General features: G+C 35.9%; 1 pseudogene; it reads right to left on the bottom strand.

Moving 5' to 3' along the window:
- Positions 1–25,431, bottom strand: part of LOC141487831 (uncharacterized) — a 179,341-nt pseudogene extending 153,910 nt beyond the window's left edge.
- Positions 25,432–26,337: the final 906 nt, after the last annotated feature.

Genomic DNA, 26,337 nt, shown 5'->3' with positions numbered 1-26,337 from the left:
ATGTGCAGGTTTCTTGAACTATGTTTCTGTAGCTGAACTGCAAAAAAGCTGAAACACCACCAAATTTTTGAAACCAAGAACCCTTTTACTTACAGTCAATAATTTCAGGCTCACTGAGAAAAAACTTCTACCTCTTTCCCCAGTATGAACAGGAATTAGAAGAGCTAACATTTACATAGGGCAGCTAGGTGGTACAGTAGATAGAATTCTGGGTTTGGAATCAGGAAGACTCATATTCCTGAATGCAAATCTAGTCTTAGAGGCTTACTAGCTATATGACTCTGGAAAGATCACTTAACTCTTTTTGTCCCAGTTTTCTCATCTGTAAAATAAGCTGGAGAAGGAAATGGCAAACTACTCCAGTATCTTTGCCAAGAAGATACTAAGTGGGGTCATGAAGAGTTGCACACAACTGAAAAATAGCTAAACAATGATATTTACATAATGCTTTTTCCTCTTAACCCCTTGATAGAAGTCTGAAAATATGGAAAGAGCATTGGATTGACTTTTTAGAGGATTTGGGTTGGAATCTTGCCTCTGACATTAGCATATGAAACCAAACAATTCTCTTAGCCTTTCTGAACCTTAATTTTCTTTTCTGTAATATGGGAACCATGCTACTTGAATAGAAAGAATATAGTACTTAGAGTTGGAGAACCTAGTTGGAGAACTGTTAACTAATCTTGTTACCGTAACTAACTCTTCCAACATACTCCTCTCCTCCTTATCACCAATGCTCTTCTTAACATACTTCAAAGAGGTTCAGAATAACAAGAGGTTCAGCACAAGGAAACATGGAGCTCTCAAGAGAAAATGAAGCTAGTCAGTTTTATGGAGATCAGATACACACAAAACAAAGATCTGTCAGGGAGAATGATGATGAAAACAGATCAAATTTTCTGGATCCCAGGTGACTTTTGTGGAATCAAAGGTCATTCTGTGGCCCCTTGTGTGGATAAAATGGATGAATTTTACTACCCAGTCTTTCAGGTTATTTCTAGTTCAAATCCTGTGATTCTACTTGCCTTACAAACTTTCAATAAACCTAGAACCTACTGCTATTAATAATAATATCAAGAGAGGTATGTGTGTGTGAGGGGGTAATAAGAGGGAAATCCTAGTAATATAAAAACAAAAGATATCAATAACATCTATTTAAAATAATAATTACCATATTATAACATTTTAAGGTTTGTAAAGGACTTTATAAATATTGTTTTCATCTTACAGATGAGGGAACTGAGACAAACAGAGGATGAGTGACTTGCCCAGAGTCACAGATTTAGTAAGTGTCTGAAAGTGGATTTGAATTTAGCCCTTCCTTAATCCAGACCCAGCACTTTATCTTCTGTACCACCTGACACCTATACTGGTAATAATAGCTGGCTTTAATACAGTACTTTAGATTTGCAAAGTACTTTACTACCCTCTCTCATTTGTTCCTCCTAACAACCCTGGGCAATAATTTCTATTATTAGCACCATTTTGCAAATGAAATGAAATTACAAGTGAAATAATTCACAGAAATTAAGTGATTTGCCCATGATTAAATAGTAAGAAAGTTTCAGAGGAAAGATTTGATCCCCAGTTTCTCCTTCTAGTTCAGTGTACCACCAGACTAGTTTAAAGCCCATTCCTTAAGTTTAGAACTTTGATCCTTTCTAATGCACTCCACCTCCCTTCCTAGGATTTACACTCTAAGCTGTTCTCAGTCATTTATATCACAGTAGGAAAGAATTCAAGGTCAGTAGTGAGAGGAGGGAGGTTAGCAAAGGATAAGCCAGTCCATGGGCAAGATCTAAGGATCAAAGGATTTGGAGTCAGAAGGGACCTTAGATATGATCTTGTTTAGGTCAAAAGAAATGTAGTAAATTGGGAAACAATTTTTGAAACTAGTATTTCTGACAAAGGACTAATTTCTAAAACATATAGAGAACTGAGTCAAATTTAAAAAAAAAGTCATTCCCCGATTGACAAATGGTCAAAGGATATGTAAAGGCAACTTACAGTTGAGGAAATCAAAGCAATCCATAGTCATATGAAAAATTGCTCCAAATCATTACTTATTAGAGAAATGCAAATTAAAGCATCTCTGAGATAACACCTCATACCTCTCGGACTGGCCAATATGACCAGAAAGGACAATAACCAATGTTGGAAGGGATGTGGGAAATCTGGGACACTAATACATTGTTGGTGGAGCTGTGAACTCATCCAACCTTTCTGGAGAGCAATTTGGAATTATGCCCAAAGGGCATACTCTTGTTCCATTAGAAACCAGGAGGGATGGGAATTCAGGGAAGCCTGGAAGGATTTGCATGAACTGATACTGGGCTAGATGAGCAGAACCAAAAGAACATTGTACACCCTAACCGCAACATGGGGGTGATGATCAACTTTGATGGACTTGCTCATTCCATCAGTGCAACAACCAGGGACAATTTTGGGCTATCTGCAATGGAGAATACTATCTGTATCCAGAGAAAGAATTGTGGACTCTGAACAAAGACCAAAGACTATTACCTTCAAATTAGGAAAAAAACCCTGTTATTATGTATTATATTATTTTTTTTGTAAGGCAAACAGGGTTAAGTGGCTTGCCCAAAAACTGTTATTATGTAATTTTGCTATCTCATACTTTATTTTTATTCCCTAAGGATATGATTTCTCTCTCATCACATTCAACTGAGATCAATGTATACCATGGAAACAATGTAAAGACTAACAGAATGCCTTCTGCGGGGGATGGGGTGGAGGGAAGCAAGAATGGGGGGAAAATAGTAAAACTCAAAATAAATAAAATCTTTCTGAAAAAAAGAAATGATCTTGTTCAACTCTTTTATTTCACAGAAGAGGAAACAGAGACCTAGAGAGGGGAACTGACTTGAAAAACCTCAAAATGGCATAGGATGTGTGATTTTTGTCACCATAGGAAATTTTTGCTTTTGGGAGCTTTTCCCATCACTTTATCACAAATTGTTTTAGAGTAGATTTAATTTGGGTATATATGGTGCTTTGAGTTTAAGATTCTAGGGAAAATGAGATACTTGTAGACCATCCAACAGATAACAAAGAAAAGTTTACATTGTCATAGTGTGGAAAGGACACTCAGCATGATATGGTTCTTATTCAGGCAGAACTTCTCATCCCTCCCTTCTCCTCACCCCAAAATGTTATCAGCAGAAAATGTTGAATATGGTGATGCTCTTGGCAATGGGACATCTGCCAAGCCTGAGCCAGGTTGGCATTTTTACGTCCTAGGCATCTGGGATGCCAAAGCAACAGTTCCAGTCTGAGCCAACTATGTCTCAGGGACAGCTTCTCTGCCTTTTAGGGGATTAAAAACTAGCAGAGACTGCTCTTACCACAACAATGCATTCATCTAAGACTTACATAAATCCTAAGGACTTGTCTAAAAGTATATGGAGGTGAAGTGACCTGCCCATGATCACATAACTAAGGATTTGAGGATTCGAACCTGTCTTCCTGATTCCAACATTAATTTTTTTGTAAGATTTTAAGTTTCACATTTTTTCTATCTTCCTCCCTTTCTTTCTCCTTTCCCTTGACAGCCTGTAATCTGATATAGATTATAAATGTATAACTATATTAAATATATTTCCATATTAGTCATATATGTCTTCCTGATTCCAAACCCAGCACAATATCAGGCAATCTTGGAGTAATCAAGAAATATCATTATGTATTAAAATAAGCTACTGATGCTTTAAATTTTGCTAAGACGTTGAGTATATAAATATCACATATTATATATAAAACTCTATAACTACTTGGCTTATGATAAGCTTGCCCTTATAGTGAGCATACTTTGGAATCTCAGGGGATCAGAGGAGACTTAATAATGCTCTGTGGAGAACCCATAACTGAATGGTGTCCAGGCAGATTCCTTTGATATTTGAGAACAAGATTTTCCTTTACTTGGAAATCATCCAGACAGAGAGAACATTAATCCTAAGGGCCAGGAAAAAATCTAGCTGGGTTTCCAAGAAAAGGGACCCTTGCAGCTTACCTCTTCTTTCTCATCACTCTGACATACTTATCACCACCAATATTCCTCTTAACAGAATCCAGGAGATTTTATAAAACCAAAATCCAATTCCGGGAAACATGAATAGAATAACACAAGTCAGCTTTATGGAGAGGAGATATTTAAAAAATAAAAAGAGCAGTCAAGGAGAATGATGGAAATAGGATCCTCATAACTGAATAGTGTTCTAGGACTTGGAGCAAATTGGGCACCCCTTTCCTCAAGTCAATAAAGTCATGGGGTTCTTTTCTGTGTCTAGCAGGACAAGACATTGGGGAAGAGAGTGAAGAAACAGGATAGGGAGATTTGTAATGATTTCTACTGTAATGGGATAAGGGAAGATTTCTGGGCAATTGGATACATTTTGGGAGCATTAGAGAGACTGGCAATGGCTTCCTACCTCCTATGACATTCAGTCCAAACTCCTCTGACTGGATTTTGTAGGTCTTGTTAGTTTGGTTCCATTCAGCCTTTCCATTTTATCTTCTCTGACTCTCTGACAAGTACCCTCTGTTCTAGTGAGGTCAGTCTTCTCAGCGTTCCATAAACATGGCAGGCTCTTAAAATCAAGTGCATTGTGAATTTCCTTTTCATCTCTCCTCTATAAAATTAAAAAAAATCTCTTTACTCTCACCTGTTTACTCCTTTGGGACAATTTAATGGTATGAAGTCACCTAACTCATTGTAGAACTAATCCTTGCCTTTGTGTCCTAGATCTCAGCCCCTCTTTCCTCTTTTAATGCTCCACTCAATCTGTCATACTTTTGCTCTCAATTTGCTCTTGTCTACTGTTTTCTTCCAGGCTGCCTCTAGACATGCTCTGATTGGTCCTATTATCAAAGAACTTTTGTTTTCCTTGACTGGGACATCTTCTCTTCCAAACTTTGCTATTTCAGTTGGGAGTCATTATCCTCCATCCATTTGTGCAGATTATTTTCTATGCCCAGAATATATTCTCTCATTAGAGAATTTACCTGTTTAAACCCTTCTTTTCCTTTTTAGATTTAGCCCAAGCATAACCTCTTCCATGAAACCATTCCCTTCCCAACTCCTAAAAGTGATTTCTCCTTTTTAAAGTTTTCCAGGGGGCAATTTGTGTATTTATTTTGTCTCTCTCTCATTCTACCTTGTACCGTACTTATTTGTGTACATGGCATAATTATCCTAATATATTAGAAACTTATTTAGGCTAAAGATGGTACCATAGCTATTAGAATTAGATCTGGGTTCAAACTTTGTTATGGATGTGTGCTTCTGGGTTATTTACATACTATCACATTTTCCATAGTAGATGTTTCAAAATCATCTTTAGCTCTTAAATCTATTCCCAGGTACCTCTATTAGTAAATGAGCTTGCCTCAGACTTGACTGAGCCTCAGTTTCATTATCTGTAAAATGGAGAAAATATACCTACTTCATAGAGTTGTTATCAGTCTCAAATAGTTATAAATTTTAAGATGGAAGAAACTTTAGAAGTCATCTAGCTAAGTTTTACTTGTGAGGATTCTGAGGCCCAGATTAACTGACTCCCTATAGAGCACACAGGTTATAATACTAATTTCTTAGTTATCTGAAGCAGAATTTATATATCCCAAACCTTTGACTTCAGGACATTGTTTAGACTTTTTTTATGATGTATGTGAAGCAATTTTCAAATAAATCATTAAGTATTATCTTTTTATTGTATGTCCAAAACTTAGCACTGTGCTTTTGTACATATCATTTTTTTTTAGATTTTTTTTTCAAGGCAATGGGGTTAAGTGGCTTGCCCAAGGCCACATGGCTAGGTAATTATTAAGCGTCTGAGGTCGGATTTGAACCCAGGTACTCCTGACTCCAAGGCTGGTTCTCTATCCACTGCGCCACCTAGCCGCCCCTGTACATATCATTTAATAAATGTAACAATAATAACAATAGCACTTTAGTACTTTAAAGTTTTCAAAGCACTTTACAAATATTTTATTCCTCACAGCTGTGGAATGTAGATTTAATTATTATTATTATCTCATTTTACAGAAGGGGAAGCAAACAGAAAGAGGTTAGGGTTGGTAAGTGATTGACCTGGGATCACATAGGTAATAATTCAGGATTCAAACTCAGTTCTTCCTTACTTAATATTAAAAAAAAATTGTTGAATGGAATTGAATCTACAGATTGCATTAGTTCAGACAATTTCTCTGATTAGGCTATCATGGGTGATGCATAGGCTGTATTATCATATATTATAATTCCTACAGATTTCCTTTTTACATTTTCCTTGGCAGCCAGTGCTTTGTAAAATGAAGAACTGTGTTTCTAAAACAATCTTTAAAGTTTTTTGACTGTATTTCAGAAAACTTTGTCTGGGTTGGTAATATGATACTGCTACATTTCTATAGATATTTTGAGAGTGAAATTTTGTTTTTAGTGAAAATTGAGCAGTTAGTTTCTAATTTACCATATATTCACTTTATACCTCTTCTTCAATTTAATTAAGTAAATGTATATTAATAAGTTGGTATAGAAGAGATTATCCCGGAGATGTCTGTATTTAAAAAAGGATTAACTGATCATATTTTTGAGAATGAAGTCATGATAAAACACTCTATTCACCAATGATAAGCTCAGAGTCCAAATTGAAGCTTATGTTTTTGGATTTTTGGATATAGCTGATGTGGAAATTTGTTTTGCTTGATTATACATGCCTGTAATAGAATTTATTTTCTTTTTTTTCCCAGTGGGGGTGGTGGTAGAATGAGATGGGAGGAAAATAATTTGGACCTTAAAATAAAATGAAATTGGAAAGAGAGAGAGAGAGAGGGAGAGAGAGAGAGAGAGAGAGAGAGAGAGAGAGAGGATAATAGATGGATAGTCCAATATCAAACCTTATGTTGTTTTAAAAAAAGACAAGAAAAAATATGCCACCATGTTAAGTAGAACATTTATGGAGAACTTTTGGGAAGACACAGATAAGAATCTTATCATATGAAGAGGCACAGAGGGGTTTGTGATTTGTAGCATTCAAGGGCATACCTATTTTGGTGAGATCACACTTATATCAAAAAAAGTTGGATGATAGAGTTTGGAAACAAAAAGGTGAACCTCAATAGACATCAATATCAAGTCCTTGAAAACATGGTTAGGTAGAATTTCATCTGAAATAAAAGACCTGGAGGGGGCGGGTTTAGTGGGTTTAAAGTTCATTGTGACAACCAAAACTCAACCCCAAACATTTTTTCCAACCTTATTATACAATACTCTCCTTTGCTCACTCTACATTTAAACTCAGTACTTCTTACACACAACATTCCATTTTCTGTTTCTGCACTGTTTTCTTGGCTGTCCCCCAAATAAGGGTGTGCTGGAGCCAACTCAGTTCCTTAGCCAATTTAAAAATTTTCTTTTTGAGCTTTTATACTTAAGAAATCAGCATTGCTACAAAAATTAGAGCTTGATTTCTTGTTTTGTGGATTTTACAGATTTAAAAAAGTATTAATAAGGCAAATTAAATTTAAAAATATATGTGCAAAAATTTTTCAGAGATCCAATTTTTTGTTATAAAAATTTTTATTGTTAAACCATAGCTAAGTGACTCCAGAATTGTTGACCTGATTTCGTTATCACACAATATTAATAACAAAGCATACTATAAATGTCGGTTTTAAGGAGCCCTAATTATGTAATTAGGGAGTCATTATTACAGAATAATGAATATAAAACTTAGTAAAAGTTGAAAAGGAAACCTGGGGAGCATGTAATATTTTTTAATACTGGTATGATGGTGGCAGTAGCTTTACAAATATATGTATTTGTATATACCAATATAGTTATAAGATGCTTTTAGAACCTTCCCTCTGAATACCTCTTACAGAATCTTGTTCAATTGTAAGATAATAGTATTCATGCTTTGTGAATTATTAAGTAATTTAAAAAATGAACACAGTATATAGTTGAGCCATCTAAAGCTTCACTTATTCCTTGTGAAATACCACCCTGCAATAAGAATGGTTTCCTCCATGAGCACTCCCTTAGTTCTTGACTTTTACAGGGATAGCCAATAGGTTTTTTTTTAATAATACATTTCATTTTTGGCATGAGTGTCTTACTATTGCCTCTGTATTTATTCATTATGAGTGTTAAGACACCTGCATGTGTATTTCAAAAATATGATTATCTAAGGTTGCCTAGGCTGAATAGATAGCCTTGGAGCTCAGATGGAGATTTTTTAGGGTCATTGTACTTGGTCCAAGGTTTGAACATTTGTTGGTATTTTAGGAAACTCCTTAAGCTAGATTTTTGGCTTAAGAACCTTCCAAAGATCCTATATTTATCTCATATTATAGTTTTTTCCTGGAAAGATAGCAAATTTACTGAGGTTTTATAATTCTGTGCTTCTTACCCCTGCTGTCCTTATTGATTCATTAACTGCTGTCTTCATCCTTAGCGAAACAGATGAGTTTCTTGAACAGCCTCAGATCTGGTTAATGATAGCTCCCTCTGCTCTTTGGTTAGAAGTACAGAGAGCCTTGTGCTTAGAGTCAGCTTTAGGGCACATGAAGACCTTGGCAGGAGAAATAGAATGAACATAGTACATATTGAAACTGTGCATGAAGCTTCCCTTTGGCTTCTTGAATATGTAATATGAAAAGCAAGGGGATTCTAGGGCATGCTAGTGAACTAGAAATGGCTACAAAGATAGAGAAAGAAGTATACTGTTTTTTTTAAGGCCATCAGGCTCCATTCTCTTATTTGGATAAAGATAGGTATGGTTGCAATCCTTAATGTCTATTTAATTGTTGGGTAGCAAATATAGCATTGACAAATGACTATTCTTAAATGAATGGAACCTAAGTCAGTCAGAATATCCTATCCTGACAAATTAAAGAAAGGATATGATAGCTATTGAGTTAAGCTTGATCATCTAGACAACCAAAGGCAAAACCAAAACAAAGCAAAACAAAACAGAACAACTGATATCCTATTTGAACATGTTTACTCATTGGAACAAGTGGAGAATATTTAGATCTGTTCTTTTTACTATGTAGACACACAATGGATGATTTATGGGTTTCTGAAATTCTTAAAAATAACATTTGAGCACATCTATTTAATATTTTATCTTCAAATGTGATCCATCATTGACATCAATTTTTAAGACAGATTTTGTTTATTTTGAATTTTACAATTTTTCCTCTATTCTTGCTTCCCTCCCCCCCCCCCCCACAGAAGGCAGTCTGTTAGTCTTTACATTGTTTCCATGGTATACATTGATCTAAATTGAATGTGATGAGAGGGAAATCATATCCTTAAGGAAGAAAAATAAAGTATAAGAAATAGCAAAATTACATAATGAGATAATGTTCCCCTCCTCGATAATTTTGCTCATCAAAACTGTTGCAGAAAGTAATGGAGTTTTGGATTGACTCTTTGTGTGAACCAGCTGAAGCTTTCACTGTGCAATCTTGGTCATTATTGGGTTCAATCCTGTTATAGTTTCCACATTTTCTTTATTGATGAGAGGAGTTCCTGGGCTCCTACCTATATTCATTTTCCTAAGAAGTCTTTTTACATCTAGTTGGTCTTTGCTGGGAGTGATTATCACATTTGCAACATGAGTTGATGGAAGTTTGCACTGAGGTTTCAGGGCAATACTCTGAAGATCAGAGACTGTAACCCGTGGCTTTCATTCCTGATGACAGAATCTTACTCCTAATGGTAGAATTCTGTGTTTTCTTTACCTTCAAAGTGACCAAATCTTTAACAGTGATATGCATGGGTACATTTTGTTTTAATGGTGTAGCTTAAAGTATCTCAGTTTGATTTTTTTTTGAGTAAAAAAGGTGTTGAATAGAGAGAAAGAGGCAGAGGTGGTGGAAGTGATAGAGGAAGTGAAGGTGGAGGAAGAGGTGAAGAGGGAGTAGAAAGAAGAGAAGGAGGAGGAAGGAGAACTGAAGACTTCAGTGTCACAGGCAGTGGTGTGGATGCTGATAGTGGTTTGAGTTTGACCATGGTCCTCTGGAAGTTGAGCTCTCAAATGACCTGTTTTATGCCAGTTCTGGCAAGAGGAATGCTTTGAGACAAGGATCTGAGAGATCATCAGTGCTTCTGGAGCTTGTAGAACTCATTTTTTAGCTTGTCAACCTGCTGTTCTCTGATCAGGCTGAGTGAGATGCAGGATGGAAATAGGGGATTTTTTTGACATCTCTAAATTTTGTGTTTTGAAGTTTGCCTTTCATTTTTTAAAAAAATTTTTCAAGGCAGTGTGGTTAAGTGGCTTGCCCAAGGCCACATGGCTAGGTAATTATTAAGTGTCTGAGGTTGGATTTGAACCTAGATACTCCTGACTCCAAGGCCAGTGCTTTATGCACTATGCCACCTAGCTGCCCCTGCCTTTCATTTTCAAAGAAGATCATGACATCATGGAGGTGATGCCATGATAGGCATGTGAATTGAATTTGTGTGAAGGGAGGTATTATGCCAAGTCACTAGTCGCACTTTTTTCTCCAGAGTCATCTGGGTCCAGTGATCAGATATGAATCAGGATGCCTGGAGATGGCTCTGGATGTGAACCAATTAGGGTTAAATTATTTGCCTAAGGTCACACAATTAGTGTCTGAGGCTGGATTTGAACTCAGGTCCTCCTGACTTCAGGACTGGTACTCTACCACTGTACCATTTAATATTGCTCTGGCATTATCAGTAAGAAGATCACACCCTCTTTGCTAGGATTTTTTTTGGTTTCTTCATGCTGGAAAATGTGGTATTTCAGACTAATGTTGGAAAATTGTGTATGTGGGAGGGTCATTTCTCATCACTTAAGTGGAGGTAGAGTTGAAAGGAAGGAGAGGATTGAAGGGAAGGAGGAAGAAGAGATGGAATAGGAACTAGCTTTTCTTTTTTGAATAACATTTTGGCTCTGGTTCTTAAGCTCTGGAACATAAATATCCTCTGGGCAAATGTCCTCTCTGCCTGAAATATTTAGGAGAATTAAAAAATTAAACCCTTGGCATGGTCCGGCCATTCAAAGTCATAATCTCTATTCAGTTAACCTTCCTGCTGGAGATCTGCTAAACAATAAAGAGCATCATGTTACTGACTCCAAACCTGGCATGCACTTCCTTATCTTGGTCTCTTAAAATCCTTCATTTATAAGAAAACTTTTCAAGTGTTACCTTCTATATGAAGCTTTCCCTGATCCTCCTAGCTGCTGGTGGGTTTTTTTTTGGTCTTCAAACATTTACTATATATATATACATGTATATATACATATATATATGTATATATATGTATATATACAGATTATCTATATATACATGAACATATTTCAATACACAAGTATATGTGTACTTACAAATATACACATGTATTCATACAAACATGCATGAATATATGCATTTGTGTTGTCTCTTCCATTAGAAGGTAAGCTCTTAAGTGTAAGATCTTTTCATTTGTCATTCTATCTCCTGGTCCTCGCATAATGTACTCCTTACATTGGGTATCTAGTAAATACTTGTGGATTAATTGATTGACTAACATGTATAATCCCAGTGTGCCCTTTCCTGATCATATCTTGTGCCTTACTCTAGGTGCCACATTTTACAAAGTGTTTATAAAAGCTGCAGAATGTCTAGAGGAAGAGCAGCCAGTCCTCCTCTGCATGGAGAGAGGAATTTAACTTGGTGAAGAAAGGACTTGGGGGAAGAGGAACATGATATTTATCTTCAAGTATTTGAAAGAATATTATATGGAAAAAGATTTAGAATTGCACTGTTGACTTAGAAGTTAGAACCATGAATGATGGATCAAAGTTATAGAGAAATAGATTAGGTTCAATGAAAGAAAATAATTAGATCTTAAAAAAAAGAATTAAATAGGACCCCCTGGCAGGGCATAGACTCCCTTTCCTTGGAGTTATTCTATTTTTTAAAATTTATTTAAGGCAATGGGGTTATCTGACTTGCCGAAAGTCATACAGCTGGGCAAATTATTATGTCTGTGGCTGGATTTGAACTCAGGTCCTCTTGACTACACAGCTAGTTGCTCCTTACTAGAAATATTCTAACAAAATATAGATACATATAGGATATTTTGAAAAATGAGTTCTTAGTCAAGTCTTAAATTGATTAAATGGATCCAATGTGGAAATGTGTAACTCACTGAAATAAAGTATTAATCGTTATTCTATATGTCTCCATGCTAGATTATTAAGTCTTGTTTAACAAAGAAAATTAAGAGCTAACAGTCTAGTATTAAAGATGAAAGGTACATAAATTACTCTCATACAATTTTAAAAAAGGGCAAGATAAGTAATAGAAGAGACTAGAAGACAAGGAGCTCATTTTGGACTAAAGACATCAGGATAGGTTGCCTAGAGAAGATAACCTATGAGTAGGACCTTGAAGGATTGGGAAGACCTAAAACTAAGTCCTATGGGGCTTCTGATTATGATAGTGGTATGAAAGGTCATATAGAAGCCCATATAATGTATTCTAACAAAAATTTGAATGGGGCATTGGCTAAAAAATTGACTAAAGAACAATCACAAACACAACAAGAAATTAGGACATTAAAAAAAGACAACTAGAAGTCTGTAGGACCCCTCTGCCAGAGAAACCAGAAGGCATGCAGATAAAAAAGTAAGAAGTGGCCAATTATCTGATCAGAAATGCTCCAGGAACATTTGAAACCTGCAGTGCTTTGTTTCTGGAGCAGGAGGGGATAAGGAGTTGAGGAGGTGGTAACTAGAAAGACTGGGTTATTTAAATGGGAAATGTCTGGCAGTTGTCTTTTGTTCTTGAAGAGGACCAAATTGACACCATTATGTTAGAGTCAAGTTACAATTTGTCGAACTGTACTTGATCAGACCAGTACTAGTTCAGAATGTTCTATCACAGGTTGGGCACAAATAGCCCATGTGAAACTTTGGGGTTGGTTTTTAAAATTTATGTATGTTGAATTTCTATAGGAGTATTTCAATTTTGCTGCGCTCACAGAGCATGCCTTGCTGGGTATTCCTGTGTTAATATCTCCCATATCACATAATCAATTCCAAAATTCTTTTTTTTTAGGTTTTTGTAAGGCAAATGGGGTTAAGTGGCTTGCCCAAGGCCACACAGCTAGGTAATTATTAAGTGTCTGAAGCTGGATTTGAACTCAGGTACTCCTGACCCCAGGGCCAGTGCTCTATCCACTGAGCCACCTAGCTGCCCCTCAATTCCCAAGTTCTTAAGAGAAACCTTGACAGCATCCTTGTATCTCTTTTTCTGACCACCATGTGAGCCCTTGCCCTGTGTGAGTGCTCTATGAAATAATCGTTTTGGCAAGCATATTGAACAATGTGGCCAGACCATTGGAGTTGTGCTCTCTGAGGTCTCTCTCTGAAGTATAGTTTGGATGTTTGGCAGTTTAGTTTGAGAAAGGACCTCAGTATCTGGTTTCTTATTTTGCCAGATGATCTTCAGAATCTTTCTAAGACAATTCAAATAGAAGTGATTCAGTTGCCTGTTATAGCACTGGTCCAGGTTTCACTGGCATACAACAATAAGGTCAGCTCATCTGTTCCATATAAATGTTGTAGTTCTGGGCTGATGGAGCACTTGTGTTTTCTTGGTATTAATTGTTAGTCCAAAATTATCTCAGGCAGCAGATAATTGATCCATACTTTGCTGCATCTTATCTTCAGAGACTGCTCTCTGCAATCATCTGCAAACAAAAAAAATCTTACACCAATATTCCCTCCATTTTAGTCTTGTCTTGTAGTCTTTTCAATTTGAATTCGCCATCAGTAAGGTAGCTGACTTTGATGCTGTTTTAATTTCCATTGAAGGCATTTGACATCATGCTAAAAACTAAGAGAGAAAGCATACAGCCTTGTTTTGATTCATGAAAAGGAAGGCATGAAAACATCATCCAGAATGTGGGCAAGTATGCTGTCATGAAATTAATGGACAATGCTAATGAAGTTTTCCAGGCAACATAATTTTCCAAAAGCCCTCGCAAATGACAATATCAAAGGTAAACTCTACAAACATTGTGTACAGATCTCTGTTCTGCTCCTGGCATTTCTCCTGGATTTGTCAGGCAGCAAACACTATATTGATCATTACTCAACTGTTTCTGAAGCTGTTCTGGCTGGATGACAGTCTTTCAGGTGAAGGATCAGTCTATTAAGAAGGATTCTGTATCTTTCCAGTAATGACTAAGAGAGAGACTCCCCCCTGCCCCATGATTGTCATAGGACGCTATATTCCCTTTACCTATATAGGGATGGATAATGGAGTCATTAAACTCCTGGGGATTATCTTTTCTTGCCATATAACCTGGAAAATTTCAGTCAACTTTTATATAAACAATAGAGCCCCCCACCCTATAAATCTCAGTTGTAATAGAATCAGTATCAGGTATTTTGACACACAAAAGGAGTATAGTAGCATTCAAAAACCTCTTTTTCAGCTGAAATTTCATTTAGGGAGGGATTTATTTCAACCCCAGGGAAATGGACAATGAATTCAGCATTGATTGATGATGGTCTATTGATAACATTGTGAAAGTGTTCAGTCTATTTCTATAGAATCATTTTCTTATCACTAATCAATATGGTTCTATCAGCACTGAGAAATTGAGATGTGTCATAAGTCTTTGGCCCATAAATAACCTTCAGAACATCATAAAAGTGCTTTGAATTGTTATTATCAGCATAAAACTGAATTTCATTTGCCTTCTTACTAAGGGAATTAAATGTTGCCTTCCTAAGGCTCAATGAATTATCTTATGGCAAATCCTGTGGAGTTCTCATTTTTCATTTATCAGTTTCTGAATTTTCCCATCATTTTTGTTAAACCTGTCTTGATGTTTGTGAGTGCTCTGACCCAGATGAATAAATGCAAAGATATACACTAAATCTCTGAAAGTGCCCATTCCTTTTCTGTTAAACTATTGCCAGTTGTGTGTTGGCTCAACTTTCCCTCCAAGTTAGCAACAAACTGTTCCTGCTCAGAGAAATACTTTAATTTGTTGATATTAACTCTTCTGCTGGTCATTTTGCCTTGGGGCCATCACTTTTGTAGAATACAAATATTTAGCATGGAGAGGATAAGCCTAAAATCAGTTCAGCACTTTGTGTCACACATTGCCTTTGTAGCTCTTATACCCTGTCTCTCTTCTTACAGTCACATAGTCTATTAAATGCCAATGTTTGCTATGAGGGTACATCCAGGAAATTTTAGATGCTTACCTTTGGATTACTTCAGTAGTAGGTGACCATTGTTGCAGTTTCTATCTCTCAAGGACTTCCTGTCATGTCTGGTAGTCCAAACCTATTCTAGCATTTACATGATCTAGGATTATAAATTTGTCTGCCTTTTGCACATTGATGATAAGGGTCTTCAAGTCTTCATAAAATATTACTTTGACATTATGAGAGTTCTACATGGTGGCAGCATTGGCACTGATGATGGTGGTATGACAAGTGGCAATCACATTGCCATGAACCTATAGCTCACTCCTTTTGGTAGATAAACATGCTTATTGACTAATTTTGATTGTAAAACCTAAAAATCTTCACAGTGTTCCCCTTCTCTGGGGTCACTACAGAAAAATGTGTATCCAGCTCTGATTTCAGTGAGTTGGCCTTCATTTACCAGTCTCCTTTCATTCAGGGTTGTTATTTGGATGTTATACCTGTTGAATTCTCTTGCAACAAAAGTTATTTGTCTTTTAGGTCTACCAAATTTTGTGTTGTCTCTAAGTGTGTGCACATTCCATTTACCAATGGTGAATAGAATCTTCTTCATAAAAGTTTTTGTATTTTTTTGTGTGTTTTGACCACAAGTTAGAATCTTCACCTGCTGTTCTAAACACATGAGGGTTGGGTAAACAGGAAATTTTTAGAGTACCTTTTCTATCCCCTTCCTCACACCAGGAGGTGAGCAATGTAATCCTTAAAAGACTGCTCAGACACCCAAATCCCACAACTGCTTCTAGTGAGAAGATGATCCTAGGACCTAGTCTACCTGTTCTCAGGGTTATGATTTAGCTCCCAGAGTATAAGCACCTGCTGCTTCCTCACTTGCCTGTCACCACAAAATTCGGAATACATTTGGCATTTTCAATGTCTAACCAAACTCTAAATCTACAGGGCCTGCTTCAGCTGCCTTCATGGCCATTAGAGGAGGCTGTCTTCAAATCCTTGGGGTAAGTACTAGCTTGCTGATGGTTTTGAGACCCCTTTGGTTACCCTTAACCTGGTTTAATCTACTAAAATCGTTTACTGGGGTGTGTTGCTGTGCATAGTGTAGCTTTTTGGAGTCACAGGGGAGAGTTAGGTGGATCAGGTAGGCACCAAAGGTAAAAAGCAGCCCTGAGAAGGCTTGGCAGCTCCCACATCAGAGGTACTATTCTTCCCTGATCATACAGTATACCTCATGGATGCAATGAAAAACCTTAGGATTATGATTTTGGGACAACCTGAAACTTGCTAGTGCTCTGAGTATTACAGACAGTAGGAAGGATAGAATTTAGTATTAGAAGTCCCCCAAATTGAGGTTGAATCAAACAGGGACTGATCAACCTGGTCAAAATTGTGGCAAATGGTAGAACCTGGCCCTGACACCTAGTCTCAAATCAGGAACTAAGATTGTAAATATATAAATAGAAAAAGACACCCCAAATTATGAAGAACTATTATAGGTCTAGAGGCATCCAAGAGGTAAACCCAGAAGAAGGAAATAACTTCATAATGAATTCAAAGGAAAGAAATGACTTATGACAAGGACTAAAAGAAACAAAAAAGTAAAAGATTAAATTATAAGTGAAATAAGAATTCTGGAGGAAAGAATTAGAAAGAAAATAAATACCTTAGAAGAGAAGGTAGAAAACTTTACCAGTTAATAGATTCCTTGGAAATTAGAATGAATTAAACATCAATCAATAACTCCATGAGACAGAAAGTATTATCAAAACAAAATCAAAATTTTGAAATAACAGGAAAATTATAAAGCATATACTATCAAACTATAAAAGAATGAGAAACTACCACAGAATTAGATAAAATAATAATTTCATGCAAGATCTGGTGTAATCTATACAGAAGAGGTCAAGAAATCAGTTTCCTTTCAGAAAAGTGGATTGATATGAATGAAATAATCATTGAAAAATTATTAGGAAGTGTCTGGCACATATTAAGTATTATGTAAATGTCAGTTATTGTTATCATGATGATGATGATGATCATTTAAAAATATATTTGTAATGGATGTGCCTTACTCCTTTGTGAGAACAGTCACAGACCTGCTCTAATTGCTAACCCAGGGTAAAGAGGATAGCTTATGGAGCCAGGAATGAGATATATTAAAAAAGGCAGGAACAATCTTTTGGCTTGGTTCTTTTCTGACTTGCTGGCACTGAAGAAGGAGGATAAGTTTCTGAAAATCTCCAGGTGGAAGAGGAATCTCAGACCTTTTCTCCCTCAGAGTCATAATGAAGCCAAGAATGCGTGGCCCTGATGGTACTTCTATCACTGTTACATCTATTCTTTCTGCCTTTCTGTGATAGCTATTAGAAATGACTACAACCTTGTGATTTTTATCAAATCAAGAGTACAAGCCATCAGCTCCAGGAGTGAAAACCATATTGGTGTTTTGGTCAGCTTGTTTAGTAACTAAGGAATGACTTCCAGGATCAAGACCAGCAAAAGCTGAGATCTGGACTCATCCATGGACTTTAGCACATTTGTACTGAAAATTGATAGCACCAATATTCTGTAGAAAGTACATTAATTCTGAGCCCATTATCTCAAGGGAACAAGGTGATCACCCAGATGTTAAAGGGTAGTAAAATGCTTGCATTTCTATATTTATGGCTTTGTAGTACATGATTCTGCAAAAGATAATTGATTTTAATTGGTTAAGTGGAATTTGACCACCTATATCAGAGTTAGGACTTGATTCTATAATAGAGAAAGAAATATCTCAATCCTTCAGGAGCAACACTAGATCCCTGGTGGGGAAGATGTAGTCTTCCTCATTTGGAAAGAATGAGTCCAGTTTTTGCTATAAGTTCAAAATTCATTTAGAAGAATAAAAGATGAAGAATCTTAAGGGAACTGATTTTTAAAAGTCAGAAGGAATGGAACCTCAAAGTATCAGGTCTCTAACTAATAAAATTTGCTCAGTGGAAGAGATTAGACCCACAAGATATAGAAGTAGGAATGTACCGGAAAACTGGATCCTACCTTATTAACATTTTATTAATCTCTTTTCCATCATTCTTTTAAGTGTAGACAATATCAACACAAAAATAAATCAAACCCTGAGTTATACTTTGCTAATTACTAAAGTATAAGTGTTCACACTGAAAATTTAATAATTTGCTTTCTCTAACTGGTATGAAATGGTTTTTAGTAAACCCAGAAACATTGGAACATAGAAGTATAACATTTGATTAACTCAAAGACTGAGGTGAGGACTCAATATTTTAAAAAAAGTTGTTAAAAACTGGGAAAAAGTAGAGTTGAAACTGGGTTTAGACCAACATCTGATATCATATAAAGCTCAAATATATAAATGACCTCTATATAGCAGGTAATATCATACAATTAGAAGAAAAAGAAAGGATATATTTCCAACTACTATATATGACCTCTATAACAGGTGACATCATACAATTAGTAGAAAAAGAAGGATATATGTTTACAACCATGGATTAGGAAAGAGTTCTTGATACAAAAATAGGATAAAGACAATCACAGGAGATTTTATGGGCAGTATTGATTACATAAGATTGAAAAGATTTTTTTTATAAATAAAATTATAAGAGAAACAGACATTGAAGCAACTATCTCTGTTAAATTTCTGATATCCAAGATGTATAAAGGACTGATTCAAATATATGTCATTCCCCTTTAGAGAGTCAGAGTATGAGTAGAAATTCTCAAAAGAAGAAAAGCAAGTTGTCAACAACTATATGATAAAATACTCCAAGTCACTTGTAATAGGAGAAATACAAATGAAAACAACTCTGAGGTTTCATTTCACACCCAATAAACTAGCAATGATGACAAAGAGGGGAGGTGAAGATTTGGAGAGGGGATTGTGAGACAAGAGTACTGGTGCACTGTAGAAAGGACTGTGAATTGGTTTGGTCATTGTGGAAAGCTACTTAGAACTATATTTAAGGTAAATCATGCCTATGTTTTGACTCAGCAATACCACAACTAGGTGATACCCCAAAGAGATAAAAGAAAGAGAGAAAAAAAACCCATGCTTATGAAAAAACATTTGTTACAAAAAAGTGGAAACCAAAGGGATTTCTATCAGTTGGGGAGGGGGAGAATAGCTAAAAACTATGGTAAATGATTGTAATAAAATATTAGTTCATTAAAAGAAATGAAGAAAGATCCTGTTTTACAGAATCCTCAGGAGATTTGTATGAAGAGATTCAGAATAAAGTGAGCAGAACTGGGAGAATAATTCATACAATGATACAATGGCTACACCACTATAAAGAAAACAACTTTAAAAAACTTAAGAACTCTTACTAATGCAGAGATTAGTCATTACTCCAGAATATTAATGATACATCATATTTCTATCCTCATAATAGAGAAGTGATGGTGTAGAGGTGCAGAATAAGGTCTATATTTCAGAAAGGGTCAATATTTAGGTTTATTGTGTTTAACTATGATTTTTCCCCCAAGGGAGGATTTTAAAAATAGGAGGGAAATAAGGCTAGTAAAAGAAGAAGAAAAAAGGAAAGAAAAGAGTTCAATGAAGTATTTTAAGGCGAGCACAGAAAAGACTAGAAAGTGGTTCAGAGAAAAGCATAGACTGGTAGGATAGCTGTGAAAGTAGCACATTGAATTTGTTATATATACTTTTTAAAAAATGAAGCTGAAAATAGGGGAGATTCAGAGTTTCATATGCAATTCACCTTTTCTCTTATTTGTAAATTGAAATGTTCATGCTTGTTAGTGTCTGTCAACTTCAGAATAACAAAAAATTAAAAGGAACAAACAAACAAACAAGTCCTTATGTTAGGAACATGGCCTATCCACCACTGATAATTCAAATTCTCTGCTTTCCTATAGAAGGAATGATAGTGGATGCCAGTGAGCTTTTCTTTTCTCTGCTTATCCCCAGCTATAGAACGTAAATTTAAAAATTCAAAGACAAAAGTAGTTTTTATTCCATTTTCATTTCCCTTTTTCTAAAGCCCAATTCATTCTTATTGTAACTAGGATAGAGGGATAATATTTGTTTGACTATTATTTGCAGCTTCCTAAGGAACAACTCCTGTAGGACTTGACATAAAGTTTAAATAAATATCAGATGTTCTTTCTCAACATCTGTGGTACATTATGCTATCACCAAACATTAATTTATGCCTGTGTCTTAGTATCTGCCTGAATTTTGACAGAGCTAGCTCAGTATTTGGGAGATTCTGAAAGTCTCGGGGAGAAGAGGTATTAGACTGACTACTAAACTGAAGGTCTACAGAGTTGTGTTGACCTCATTGCTGTATGCCTGTGAAACCCGGACAGTCTACCAGCACCATGTCAGGAAACTGAATCACTTCCATTTAAATTGTCTTAGGAAGATTCTGAAGATCACTTGGCAAGAGAAGATACCAGATGCTGGGTCCTTTCTTGAGCTAAATTACCTAGTATTCCAACATTACTATAGAGAGTGAAACAACAATGAATTTATCATGTTGTTAGAATGTCAGATGTACACTTGCCAAAAAAACTATTTTATGGAGAACTCATACAGGGCAAAAACTCACAAGGGGGTCAGAAGAAATGATACCAGGACACCCTGAAGGTGTCTCTTAAGAACTTTAGAATTGATTATGCAATATGGGGAGACACTGGCACATGACCACCCAGCATGGCATGCCTGCATCAGTGAGGGTACAGCATTCTGTGAGAAAGGCAGAATTGAAGCAGCTCAAAGGAAACATGACATCCATAAGTCTACCATATGGTAGAGCAAAAACCCCAGATATTCACATGGACTATTTGTGCCCAACCTCATATTGGTCACATTGGTCTGATCAACCAAGGTTGGACACACTATCATTTGTCTCAAACATAGTGATGTCATTTTGGTCTTCTTTGATAAAAGGACAAGAACCAACCAACCAGCCTGAATGGAATAAGAACAGGCAAGCTTTTTTTTTTTTTTAATATTAGCACCAACAGTTGTCTTAATCTACAGATAGTTTCAGTGAAATGTGTTTTGAATATAAGATATAGAATTTCTGAGCTGGAACAGATTATTTAACTAAAAGTTCCTTTTTTTTAATGGATGAAATCAGTTGAATGAAGCTCAGAAAGGTAAAATGAATTGTCTAGGGTGATGCCAGAACTAAGACTAGAACTGATAATCTATTAGTGCTGTTACTAAGTCACATTAAAGGCACAAATTACCTTGGATATAGTTTCAAGTGACTTTCTAGAATGACCAAACCAATTCACAGCCCTTCCAACAGTATACCAGTACTCCTGTGTTCCAAAGGCCCTCTCTTAATTTTCACCTCCCCTCTTTGTCATTGCCAATCTGATGGGTTTGAGACGGAACCTTGGAGTTGCTTTCATTTGTATTTCTGTTATCACAAGTGATTTGGAACATACAAGCTCCCTCTGAGCTTGGGTTAGTAGCATTAGAATTACTCCTCACCTTTTATAGGAACCTCCAGAATATCTCTCCAGAGAGAAATGTAGCTAGATTAGTTCTGAAAACTCAAGCCATCAGTGAGAATGGGATTTAAGATAAGAATCTTCCAAGTTTTGTTGTTGTTTGGTCATTTTAGTCATGTCCAACTTTTCATGACCTCATTTGGGATTTTCTTGGCAAAGATACTAGAATGGTTTGCTATTTCCTTCTCCAGTTCATTTTATAGTTGAGGAAACTGAGGTAAACAGATTTAAATGATCTACCCAGGCTTACATAGCTAGTATCTGATGCCAGATTTGAACTCAGAAGATGAGTCTTCCTGAATCTATGAGAGGCACTTATCCACTGTACCACACATCTATACCTATATGGGTTGTATTTGCATAACACTTTTATCTTTTTTAAAGTACTTGCACATAGAATTTTTCATAGAACTTCTAAGATGGAAAGAACTTTAGGGATTATACTATCTACATTAATTTTATGAAGGAGTAAGATGAGGTTTGCAGTATAGAGAGATGTTTTTCTAACATCATACAGCAATTAACTGATAGAACTGAAATGCTATCCCAGGTTTTCTGATCCCAAATCCAGTACTTTCATTTCAGTCTCTTATCTTCTCAATTTCTAAACTTGTGTTGGATTGGATAATCTCTAAACTCTCTTCTAGTTCTATGATTCTTTTTCACAAGGAAATTGCATATAAAATGTCAAAATCAGGATCAAATGAATTAATGGAGGTAATGTGCTTTGCAAATGTTAAAACACAATAGAAATGTTAGCCATTGTATGTTTCTAGTTTCTTGTGCTAGTATGTATTTGGAAGAATCAGAGGCTTTACTGCATGGACTATGGGATATATTAATGTTCTAATGAAAAGATACTAGTCCAGAGAAGCAGTTCTTACTTTCAAAGAGAGCTTGATTCAAGGTGTGGAATAGCAAAGCTTGCTGTTTAATTTGATTTTTATTTTTTTCATTTCTTAATGAAGCACAGGCCCCTTTTATGTCAAGAGAAAGAGGTGATGTGAGAAGCATACTTGCTTGTATAATACATGTGGGCTTTTTATAGCTCTAAATGTACAGATTATTTATAGCTGCATCTATAGGAATAAATATAGTTCAGAAATAGGAGCTCCTGGCTCTTCATTCTACTTCTCTGTTAGATTCCTGCCATTTGTCACTGCTGACACCAGATTTAAATTTACAGACTGGAGGTGATGCCTTCATATGATTTAGGTTTGTTTGGTCTTTGATTTTACAAGGGCCCTATTAGTCTCTCTGTAGGAGCATGAGGAAGGATGAAAGGGAGAACAAAATGGCCCCTAGAGAACAATACTTAGTAAGACTACTCACTAGGAGACTGGGTCCAAAGCAGATTGAAGCCCTGACTCACTTTAGTGAGGGTGAAGGGGGTGAAGTAGAATTGGGAGTGGAGAGTGAGGAAGGACTTAACCTTACTTTATCATCCTCAATTATCCTTTGAGATAAATCCTTAATCTCATCAAATTGAGAAAACTCCCTGCTATCATCACTTCAAAGAGAAGAATTGTTAAAGTTTGTTTTGATAGTTGCTGTGATGTTTTATACATAATAATAATGATAATTATGATATAATAATAATAAATAATAATGACAATGATGATAATAATCATTATAAAGTTTACAAAGCTCTGGACATACAAGGAGTTCTTTTTGTGTGTATTATTTACCCCTTTGACAGTTAGTAAGACCTATGACCCCTTCTCAGGGATCACCTTAAAATGAATAAAATAAAACACATAAGATTACAAAGGAAATGAATTATAACTGAAATATAATTTCAAATTTTTTTAAACCTAGGTTTATGGCCCCTAGGTTAAGAACATTTATCCTATAATTATTAGCCCTATTTTATGGGAGGTCCAGAGGGACTAAGTAACTTCATTACAATTCCAGAGCTAGTCATAGAGGTAGGATTTGAATCCAGATCTCCCTGATCTCCAAGTCCATAACTCTATCCAATTGTACCATGTTAAAGCAAAAAAAAATGATTATATGAAAATTTTCCTTAGAGAGAGATATTGGAATTTTAACCACAATTGTTGAATTTAGAGTTGAAAGAAGATTTATATTGAATGTTAAGAAAATATTTTCATTGTCTCCAAAGAGAATGGCTTTTCTAGTAGTATACTAGCCTTCATAGTAGTGAGATCCTTATTACTCAGTCTTTAAATAGAGGTTGGTTAACCACTTTTTAGATGGAAGTGATCTTTCCCTTCTAAATTTCTCAAGACACTTTGCTCTTATAGTTTTCCTTCTATCCTATTTAGTTGTAGACATGAAATATCCTCTAAATGAAGTTGTAAAATCTTTGTGGAAGAGTATTGTTTTTATCTTAACATTACAGATCTTTGCACAAAGCTGGCATTTAATAAATGTCTTAAATTGAATTTAATATTCTAGTGGGCACTCATACTTCAAAAAGTAAAACTTTGAGTCCCCCAGTCTACCCTTTTCTGTGCTCTTTCTCAGAGGGACTCCCTTCCCCATCATTGGATGTTCTTTTTGTCTGTATTCTCATTCTCTTATCAAATTATTCCTCTCGGAGTCTTCATTCACACTGAGGGACTGCTAATAGTTTAGAGTGTTAGAGTGTGAACTTTGCTCAGGGATAACTTCAAGGGAAGAAATATCTTAGCTAAATAACAAGTCTCTCACATTGGTAATTCTGGAATTTCAAGAGTGGAAGGAGATGGGGTAGGGCTAGGCTTCTTGAGGTCACTGAAATTACACTGATTAAGGTACTACCATTGGTATATTAATACAGTGAATATTTAGATGGGGAATATATGAAACAACTTAGAAAGCATTTTTTTCCTATCTCTGACCTCTGTAAAGCAAGTAGACTTCAAAAATGTGGACCAAGAATGGTGCTTCATGGTTCAGAGGTGAGAACAGATGTACAGAACTGGAAAGATACCAGTTGTGGAGTTGAAGGTTAGAAGTGCAACTCTGTCAGTTTCTAGCTTTGTACCATGGGCAAATCACTTCTCTCCTTGGGAGCTGTCTGTAGAATTAAGGTTTTGCAATAGATCTCCTAATTCTATTTGTGGCATGATATAAAGACTGATGAATTTGGAGTCACAAGTCTTGGGTCCGAACATTGGCTGCACTATATATAATCTTTCTGATCATGGGGGCAATTAGTTATATACTCTCTGACTGTCAGTTTCCTCAATTGTGACATGAATATATTGAAACAGATCCTTTAGAAGGCTTCTTCCAGCTTATTTTATGATCTTATGAAGAATAAAAGAACCCCAACTCAAACTGAAAAACCTTAAATACAAATCAAAAAAATATCACTTGTAAAGGAGGTGAGATTTGGTTTTCCTTCCCTTCATCCATAGCTTCTTTATATGGAAAACAAAGAGATCAGAGGTAATGATTTATTAATGTGTTAACAAGGTGCTAAAACTATGGCTCCTTTAAGAAATGCTGGCACCTTTCCCTGAAAGAATTAAAGGGAGCAATCACATTCAGTGTCTAAAAACTGAATAAAATACCTTTTCAGGGTTTTATATAATAAACTTCTGACAAACTGAGCAGTTTGGGTGAGTCCATGTTGAAAGGAAGAAGCTGACCAAAAGAGGAAACTACTCTTGTGGAGGAGAGCTTTGCTGCTTGCACCCTTCCTACCATAAGACATATAGTTTTGAAGTAAAGCTTCAGTAAGGTACACTGCATCCATCCGTTATCAGAAAAACATATTTGGAATGAACATGAATACAGAGAAGCATACTCTGCTCAGTGAACCCCAGCATCTCCCTCTTACCCCCAGAATGAAATATAAAATCCCATTTGAAATTTAAAACCCTTCACAAACTGGGTCCTTTCTACCTTTCCATTTTTCCTACATTATACTCCCCTCCATGTATTTACAGATTAACTCTACTGTCCTTTTTACTCTTCCTGACCCACAATACACCATCTCCTGATTACAGCTCTTCATTAACTGTCTTCTGTGTTCTCTCTTTTCCCTTCCAAATTCTAAATTTCCTATTTTCCTTCAGGATTTAGCTTAAATCAACAGGAAGTCTTCCCCAGTCTCATTCCCTAGTGGTAGTTATTTCCTTCTCAGATTATCTTTCAATTATATTGTGTCTGTGTGTGTGTGTGTGTGTGTGTGTGTGTGTGTGTGTGTGTGTGTGTACTGATGCAGTGGTAATATTTAGCCGGTTTGCACTGGTTTGGCAGAACTGATACCTAATTTTATGTTGAGTTTTGTGAGCTGGTTGTTAATTTATTTGAATCCTACTACTATATATACACATATAAATATATGTATATATATATATATATATCTTTCATGTATGTAATTAGTTGCATATTATTGCTCCCTTTAGTATGTGATTTCCTTTAGATGTGATATTTTGGTTTTTTCTTCTCTGACTCTTCGGAGTTTAGAAAAGTACCTGGAACACAGTTCACAAACTGGCTAGGCTATTTTAGCAAATAATTGTAAGGGGCAGCTAGGTGGTACAGTGAATAGAGCACCAGTCCTGGAGTCAGGAGGACTTGAGTTCAAATCCAACCTCAGGGACAATGATTACCTGCATATCCTTGTGCAAGTCACTTAAATCCATTGTCTTGCAAA

The sequence above is a fragment of the Macrotis lagotis genome, chromosome 1 (genome assembly GCF_037893015.1).
Source record: "Macrotis lagotis isolate mMagLag1 chromosome 1, bilby.v1.9.chrom.fasta, whole genome shotgun sequence".
NCBI lineage: Eukaryota > Metazoa > Chordata > Mammalia > Peramelemorphia > Peramelidae > Macrotis > Macrotis lagotis.
Note: the sequence above shows the minus strand (reverse complement) of the source record. Positions and strands in the feature narration are given on the sequence as shown.